This window comes from Polyodon spathula, chromosome 10 (genome assembly GCF_017654505.1).
Source record: "Polyodon spathula isolate WHYD16114869_AA chromosome 10, ASM1765450v1, whole genome shotgun sequence".
NCBI lineage: Eukaryota > Metazoa > Chordata > Actinopteri > Acipenseriformes > Polyodontidae > Polyodon > Polyodon spathula.
Window position 1 is genome coordinate 44,702,025 of NC_054543.1, and position 10,000 is coordinate 44,712,024.

The 10,000-nt window shown below is 39.6% G+C and overlaps 1 protein-coding gene across 2 annotated transcripts in view; it reads right to left on the reverse strand.

Moving 5' to 3' along the window:
• The window catches only part of LOC121322404 (DNA-binding protein SATB2-like), a 59,037-nt gene that overhangs the window by 47,918 nt on the left and 1,119 nt on the right, over positions 1 to 10,000 (reverse strand). The gene's annotated exons all lie outside the window — the stretch shown is intronic.

A 10,000-nucleotide genomic window follows, 5' to 3' on the forward strand; every position in this document is an offset into this window, starting at 1 on the left:
CAGAAGGATCATGGAGCTGGAGATTTTTTTTTTTTTTTTTTTTTTTTTACAAAGAAAGCTAAGAAATGTTTTACAAACGAAAGGTTCAAACAGCAGTGGGAATGGCACTAAAATGAATAAAGAGAAGAGAAGTGGATCAGATCTGAGGTAATTGTATACGTCGACCCCTTTGTTGTTTGCTAATATATTTTTACCTTGCTTCTTATCACAGCAGTGCAGTTTGAAAGCGTTGTTTTGTGTATGCTATTGCCATTTCAGTTGTGTGGATGTGTAAGCTGGGAATGAGGAAAGGCAGCGTCGGAGCTCGTCGCGATCAGGAAGTGTTTTCCTCGTGTTGCAAACCCCACAGACAGCATCCTCCCTGTACTATCCCTGCCCCGCTGAGAGCTGAAGCTTACAGTCCCGCCAGCACTAAACTCACAGCAGAATGTGTACAGAAAAACAAGGTGTGACCACAGTCTAATCACAAGCCTGCTGTACAATTAAATGCACCAGCAAAGACAAAGAAGGTAGCTCATTTTAAACAAGACAGCTTGTGTAGCGGGCAGTGTTGTGTGATGCACTGCTGTTGCAGATTGTGTCCGCTGCCAGTGAGATGAGATGAGAGGTTAAAAGCTTTAAAACCACAAATGCAGACGAACCTGCTTCCTTTGCATTGTGATTAAGGCGCTCCTAACCGTAACCCTAACCCTAGCCCTGTTACACTTGTAAGCAGTTAATCTGCAGCTAAGAATCAAAAACAAACTCATCCAGGAGGAGAGTATTAGGACACAGAGGCATATTTTCAAAAGGTTTCCTCCAGTCTTTAACTCCAATCTTTTACAAGGAGATAAACTGCAGTTTATTTGACAAAACTAAAACCAAACAACTAATGAATGTAATCCCAGGTCTCTGAAACCCCCTCAAGTTGTCTGTTTGAAACATTAACATGGGTCTCTGTGAATTCAAATAAAGGAGTCAGTTTTAAATAAAGGCAAAGCTGTCCTTGTCCAGTCAAAGTGGCGATATTTCTTCACAATGATGTGAAGCCCTATCAGCACCAGCAGGATGTTATAAACACGTCTTCTACATCAAAAAGACAACAACTTTTTGGCAAAATACTTTTACATTCTGTCATCACTAACCCTAACAGAAATTCTAGTTTGCAAATCAATGGAAAGCCCACACCAATTAAACGAATGAGAACCTGGTATAGTAATAAAAACACATAACAAACCAGTGAAAAGGCAAGGATATTCAAATTGAAAACAAATTAAACAGATGGCAAGTTTTAAAAAAAACTTCCAGATTATAACATTTTACAGACTAGAAAACTACAGCTTGTATTAAGTGAACCCTTCCTAATGATGTTTTTTTAGTTTTTCCCTGTGATTTCTGTTTTGGCTTCTGCAAAAGGCTCTTCATGGGAGTTTTAATGCAAGGCTAAACTGTTGCTTAAACCATAAGTGTATCAAAACAAAGAGCTGCTTCACAGCGGCTCACACAGCGTAACACTGGCTGCCGCTGTTGTAAAGGAAACAAACAAAGGTTCTCTTACTCGCTGTGTTTAAACTGAACACAACAGCACGAGCATAACACTGATATCACTGAGACTGCTGCAGGAGCACGAGGCATCGTTCCCACTTACTGGACAGGAAGACACATCGAAGCACACAGACACATGTGCCATGGCAAGAGGCACTGTGGATTAAACACTGTGGGCTTAGAGAAGTCTACAGAGGCACTGTGGATTAAACACTGTGGGTTTAGAGAAGTCTTACAGAAACACACAGACAGCTGTGTGCGTTTCCAATAGAAGCAGCAAATATACATGGTCTTTCTTTCTTTCTTTCTTTCTACAGCAATAAACATGGTTCATCACCGAGGTGTCACAACACACCATGAAATCACAAAGCCATTCTTGCCACTATCACACGGTCAGAGCTCTCGTTATACCGCAGCCATACAATCTCAACCACATTACTCAACCAAGAAGACCATCTGAAGCCCTGTTTAACTGACAGCAGTACAGGGTGCAGAAGGGGGTCAGTGGCGACAGACAGCATGCAGGAAAGGAGAACACAAGACAGAAGGTGACTGCACTAATCAAATCACTGCCATTAATTCAATAGAAATGAGTTACCAGGGCAGGATACCACCTGATTCACTCCCAGTGCAAAGCAAACAGCGTGTGTATTTACAGTGCATTGGACATCATTTCACATTTAGTTTGTTAGCTATTACATGATTAGGGTTAGAGTTAGTGTCCTCCAGACAGAGTCCTCTGAATAGCAACATAAGACCTGACCCCTGCACACTGACACTCAGAAATTACATTCTGAAACATTTACACATAGTTCTCTAAAAGAAATAAAAGACAAATAACTTGATACACTTAGAACTCTTCAGTGAGATGTTAGTGTTTTGGATGTGTCCTGTGAGTAGTCCAGAGCCAATGACAAACTACCATTCCCTATCAATGATCTTAGGAATATATAGATATATATATATATATATATATATATATATATATATATATATATATATATATATATATATATATATATATATATATATACGAGGTAGCCTGGAGGTAGAATCTCCAAATCTGCACCGCTGCCCACGACCCTCATATTGTACTAATATAATGCTTGCACGTCTTTCACCAGTTACAGGACATGTAGAATATATACTTCTTTTCAGTTACAACACTTGTCTATAATTGATACCGTAAGGAATTCAATATAATGTAAACAATGTTTCAATGTTTTTTACACAATCATTCAAGTGGAACCTTGCTGTTTATAGTCATACTCGATTGTTTATATTTATTATCAAATTGTAATAAAATGTTTACAAAAGGACATTCCTGGAATCGAGACGGGTCCTATAAGCTTATAGAAATGCAATTCCGTGGGGTTACACAGCCCATAATAATTCTTAATAAACATGCAGCACTGTAACTGTAGAGAAGCGGGGTGATCACAACTCAGTGCAGAGCTCAGAGCAGCGTACTGCACTCTCTACAACACAATGTATACTGATCACAGCTCAGAGCAGCGTACTGCACTCTCCACAACACAATGTATACTGATCACAGCTCAGAGCAGCGTACTGCACTCTCCACAACACAATGTATACTGATCACAGCTCAGAGCAGCGTACTGCACTCTCCACAACACAATGTATACTGATCACAGCTCAGAGCAGCGTACTGCACTCTCCACAACACAATGTATACTGTAGAGAAGCAGGGTGATCACAGCTCAGAGCAGCGTACTGCACTCTCCACAACACAATGTATACTGTAGAGAAGCAGGGTGACCACAGCTCAGAGCAGCGTACTGCACTCTCCACAATACAATGTATACTGATCACAGCTCAGAGCAGCGTACTGCACTCTCCACAACACAATGTATACTGATCACAGCTCAGAGCAGCGTACTGCACTCTCCACAACACAATGTATACTGTAGAGAAGCAGGGTGATCACAGCTCAGAGCAGCGTACTGCACTCTCCACAACACAATGTATACTGTAGAGAAGCAGGGTGACCACAGCTCAGAGCAGCGTACTGCACTCTCCACAACACAATGTATACTGTAGAGAAGCAGGGTGACCACAGCTCAGAGCAGTGTACTGCACTTTCCACAACACAATGTATACTGTAGAGAAGCAGGGTGACCACAGCTCAGAGCAGCGTACTGCACTCTCCACAACACAATGTATACTGATCACAGCTCAGAGCAGCGTACTGCACTCTCCACAACACAATGTATACTGTAGAGAAGCAGGGTGATCACAGCTCAGAGCAGCGTACTGCACTCTCCACAACACAATGTATACTGTAGAGAAGCAGGGTGACCACAGCTCAGAGCAGCGTACTGCACTCTCCACAACACAATGTATACTGATCACAGCTCAGAGCAGCGTACTGCACTCTCCACAACACAATGTATACTGATCACAGCTCAGAGCAGCGTACTGCACTCTCCACAACACAATGTATACTGTAGAGAAGCAGGGTGATCACAGCTCAGAGCAGCGTACTGCACTCTCCACAACACAATGTATACTGTAGAGAAGCAGGGTGACCACAGCTCAGAGCAGCGTACTGCACTCTCCACAACACAATGTATACTGATCACAGCTCAGAGCAGCGTACTGCACTCTCCACAACACAATGTATACTGTAGAGAAGCAGGGTGATCACAGCTCAGAGCAGCGTACTGCACTCTCCACAACACAATGTATACTGTAGAGAAGCAGGGTGACCACAGCTCAGAGCAGTGTACTGCACTCTCCACAACACAATGTATACTGTAGAGAAGCAGGGTGACCACAGCTCAGAGCAGCGTACTGCACTCTCCACAACACAATGTATACTGTAGAGAAGCAGGGTGACCACAGCTCAGAGCAGCGTACTGCACTCTCCACAACACAATGTATACTGTAGATAAATCACAATCTTTCATATTAAAAACTAAATATTGGAGTTATTAATGTTACAGTTGGTTTTACAACCTATTTTGTCTAATATATATATTGAAATATATATTAAGGACATTTATAGGGAGAAGGCCAAACAGGCAATCAACATTTATATATACAGTGTTTTTATTCTATAACAAGAGTGATTATAACTTCTCCTTTTACTTTTACAAACAAGGGCACGAGCTGAACTCCTTGTGAAATACTCAGGTATATTTTTACAAATGTTACATAGACTCCATAGAGATTAGATCAATCCCCAACTGAAATGTGTGTGAACTTTATGCCTGTAATAGTAACGTGGGCTGGATTCTCAAAGCTATTTATGCCAAATCTTCATCAGCACATTTTTTTCATCAGAATGTAAAAAACAGCAATCAAATGAATAAGAAATGACACAATACTTAATTCAAGCAGCTGAATTAAAACTCTTCCGTGTTTATTTCTGGGTTGGTAACTTTATTGGGTTGTTTCTCCTTTCAGAAAAAAAAAAGTGCTAATGAGGAATTGAAGTATGAGAATTTGGCCCAATGTTATTGTGAATAACGGCTACAGCATTGGTAACCTTTTAAATGACTGTGCAGTTTGGTTTAGTGTATTGACATAATTAACGGGTACCGGTCAGTTAATAATTGCTGAGAAGCTCATCATTTCTAGGAGCGATGCTTTGCTCTGTGAGCGAGACATTCCTTGCAGTCTTGTGAAGCAGTAGAAAATACCGACAGGTCTAACTGAGTGCTTTTTTCAAGTGATGTATTCTTTTTATTACATGTATCAAATGCAAATTAAGGGTCCATAAATTTGTATTTATTTTTAAGGGGGGGGGGGTGTATGAAAATGTAAATCCATGGAATTAACTGCATGACTATTTTGATTGCGTGAACGCAGGATACAAGTAAAATAATTATTGATACATTTTTCATTACATTTTCATTACAAAGCAGCCTTTCCAAAATGATATGTTACCGTGTACAAAAAAACAAATAATAGATGTGCACCAATGGCACTGGCCAGTGGTGCAATGCTTCTAGTATTAGAGGTGCATGCAGTCCCTGTTGTGAGTGTGAATCGTGGTGCATTGCTCATGTCTCACAGCAGAGTTCCCCTTTTGGTTTTATTACAGTACAACATGCTGGAGGGAGCTGCAGCATTGACAGTAATAATCTGAGAGCCTATTTAGCCTGCGATTAGCTGGGGCAGTGGGGTCGATGGCATGCCTTTCCTTTAACAAGCTGTAACACCGGGGAGCAGAGTGATTTTGCTGCTGCGGGTCAGAGGGCAGCTGGCTGCAAGCTCTGCTTTAACGCTGTTTTGAAGAGGAGGAAACTTTCTAGCGCTTATCAGAATCAATTACTGCTGCCACTCCAACAGAGAACATGCTCTGTGCACCGAGAGCGTTTCACAGAAACACCGCACACCGAGAGCGTTTCACAGAAACACCGCACACCGAGAGCGTTTCACAGAAACACCGCACACCGAGAGCGTTTCACAGAAACACCGCACACCGAGAGCGTTTCACAGAAACACCGCGTTTCACAGAAACACCGCACACCGAGAGCGTTTCACAGAAACACCGCACACCGAGAGCGTTTCACAGAAACACCGCACACCGAGAGCGTTTCACAGAAACACCGTACACCGAGAGCGTTTCATAGAAACACCGCACACCGAGAGCGTTTCACAGAAACACCGCGCACCGAGAGCGTTTCACAGAAACACCGCACACCGAGAGCGTTTCACAGAAACACCGCACACCGAGAGCGTTTCACAGAAACACCGTACACCGCGGAGCGTTTGAGTATCAGCAACGCAAAATGAATTCAATGACAAATGTTCTTCTAACGCACTTCCTGTTGTTTATTCGCGAGGGTACATCCGTCTAGACTTCCAGTTTTCTGATGAAACTGGCAATTAATTCCAAAATATAAAACAGCACCTTTACACATCATGCAAATGCATCATATTATACACTGAAGAGAAACTATCAGCTTTAATCAATATAAAACAGCACCTTTACACATCATACAAATGCATCATATTATACACTGAAGAGAAACCAACATATTAAATCTTTAAACCAAAATATTGGAGTTACTAACAGTTTACATGAGTTTTACAACTTATTTTGTCTAATATAAATTTAAATCTACATGGACATTTATTTATAAAGAGAAGTCCACACAGACAGTGTGTGTGTGTGTGTGTGTGTGTGTGTGTGTATATATATATATATACTTACTGTATATACACACACACACACACACACACACATATTCAATAAAAAAAAAAAGTAATCTCCCTTCTCTCCTCTGCCCTCTCTCCCGGGCAGGTGTCCTGGGCAGTGTTTGTTCAGAACACCCTGCTGATCAGAGACCAGCACTAGGGCTGGCTGCACTGCACCAGGCCGTAGCTATTACTGTTAGAGGACTCGGAAAGCCAGCAGGTCTGGGTTTGTCTTCTGCCGCACACTGAAGACTTTTTCAAAGCTGAAATCCTCAACAATGGATTTACATGTCTTTAGTTTAGTGAATAAATGAACTGTATCTCATTTGTAGTCCACAATCATTGGGCAGTGATTACTGATCTACTGGTATTTACATCCATTATAAACTGTATATTCCCAGACTAGCCTGACTGAAACATCAAAGATTTCTTCCCTGCTTTTAACTGGATATGTTAGATAAACGTTGCATGTAATTGCAATTCCACTAATTCCACTTATATAGCATCTTAATGATGTGTGCTTGAGCGTCTCAGTGCAATCTGCTCACTTCAATGAGGTGACCCTTAGCATTGTAAAAACGCACGAATCCTTGCCTGCACAGCTCCATATGTACTTCCTGCTTGTTTGGTGCATTATTATTTTTTTGCACTTAAGAAAAGTTATTAATAGAACCGGGGCATTTAAAAGCATTCCAACCGCTGACGTCTCCATACCCAGCGGCAGGCAACAGATCACAGGCGAGTATGCATTTAAACTGCGATTATTGCTCTCCATTGAGATTAGAGGCTTGTGTCTGTGTGCGGGTGACAGTCTACTGCCCTACACTGCTTCACTTGGATTTCCTCCGGCAACCACCTTTTGGGGGGTTTATAACAAACTTAATCAGCCACAGCAGGTATCTATTACGCACATGGAAAATGAGCAAGCATGGTCACAGTAAAATGTGCTTTGTGTTTTATTTTCACTCCAGCCTGCTTAATCTAATCTCGTCTTTAATAACCCCCACGCCCTGTGAAAGGTCCCTCCTGAATGCTCTCTGATAATCTGAGGATATGTGGAAATCTGAATCTAAACTATTCTCCCAGGCAAAACAATCTTATAAAGCGTCCACAGTATATATGGTGAAAGGACCGTGCCTGCAGTAGAGTGCGGTATAACAAAATGATCACTTCTATTCGCTGTAAAAATAAAGAAATAAAGACATAAAACCCATTAATAACGCAACACACACACAACAGCGCAGAAAACATGCTTTCAAACTCAATAAAGTGTAAAAAGGAGTCGATGTCTAAGGGCTTATACACCTTACCTATGCTGACTACAGAGAGAGAGCGAGAGCTGCAATGACGAAAGCGCTCTTGTGGCCCTTGATTTCCTGATTTTCACAACGTGTTCAGTGGCTTTTGAGCACTTGTACCCACTTTTAATAAATTTCAAAAGGATAATACTTTGTTTTTGTATTATTTCAATTGACATGTTCGGCTCTCTGGTACGCCATAATGTTGTGTTGTATATACTCTATATCATTTTGTCCCTCAGCTTTACCCAATACAAGTTACCATGTTTTGAAAAAAAAAAAAAATCGAATTAAGAAGAGTGTAATTTAACACAGCAACGTTTACCACAGGTCATGCAATTGTTTATTTATTATTTTATTGATTACATGTTTTGTCCCTCATTGAACACATAGCAATGGCGCCGTTCTGAGAGGGCGTGTAATTTAATTTCGAGAAACAAAAGACACCTGGTAATTTTACAAAAACTGCAAAACTGTAACTCAATTTATTTTAAAATATTATTTTTCATAAATTCCCAAATGCAATAAATACGTTGTACGAAGAGGATCCATACAGTGTTAACACCTCAGCAAACTGTAACTCAGTTCAAGCTTGATTTAACAGGACTCCAGCTGCGTGTTCGATGAAATATTATACTGACCCGACACAGTATGAGACTTTATATATATATATGAGAATGGTCAAGGAGACTTTTAATCAAGACGGCACAAGGGCTGTAAATGAACCTCAAATTAAATAAATATTAAGTTATCACGAAGTTGCAGAGTTAAAAGTTCAAAACCTACTGTTAAAAATAAGTTAAAACACACTATGTTTGTCCCAGAACCTAGTTATGGACTAGAAACACCTTTAATTCATTAAGTGATATAGGCTTTTATACATACATACATAAGACTACTACTACTAGATATATATATATATATATATATATATATATATATATATATATATATATATATATATATATACATACACACACACACACACACACACACACACACACACATTCACTGTACAGTAATATTACATGTGCGTGACGCGCGCACACATGTGTAAACAGTTATCCGAAATATATAATCCTTTAAAATTCTAAGATTAGGCGTTAAAAGATTCTAAGGGTTAATTGTAATACGCCCACTAAAGCGCTGAGCGCCTGTTGGACAACCTGTTTTCAAAGTTTAAATTATATATATATATATATATATATATATATATATATATATATATATATATATGAATATATAATATATAGTTCGCACGTTTTCTTTCGAAAATTTGGTACATGTTTTACAAATTATAAAATGGCTTTCTATGAGTGTGACTATGGAGCAGGAATTGTTATTTTTATAAAGTCTCACTTTTAAAATGTTCAGTATTTAAAGACTGCATTAATAAACGTAGGCCTACTTTACTTCCATTCTATTAAAATGCCCAATATTCATGAATCTTTGATCGATATTTTATTTCTCAAGTGAATGCTAATGTGAAGCAGCCTATAACTAATTCAAGTGGCTGCTTAGATGCATTTATTAATTACTGTTTTTGTTTGTAAAACTATAAAACAGTTTTAAAAACATTTTAAAAAGTCATTTTTGGAGGCAGAAGTAACCTTCTGGAGGCAGAAGTAACCGACAAATATGTCAGAATATAGCTGTATTATTTATTTTCTTTCTCAGTGGTGTCTTTTAATATGTGTGTGTGCGTGCCTAAAGAAAGAAAGCATATATTAACATTTCTTCCGTAGAAATATTTATGAACATGAACTAAAAGTCGCTCTCAGACAAATGAGAATAAATATTCATGCACAAAACAGCCGCGACTCGGCGAATGGATTAAGACTAAAACAACCAAGTTTACTAATTAAACTTTTCAGCTCCAGAAAAAGTGCATTCCAGTCCTAATGAACGATCCCTCACAATTTACACGACCATTGAAATGCACATTTCCACAGCGATCTATATTTAGAAAAGTGATTTTCAAAGAGCCATATCTCCACTCTCACTTCTAG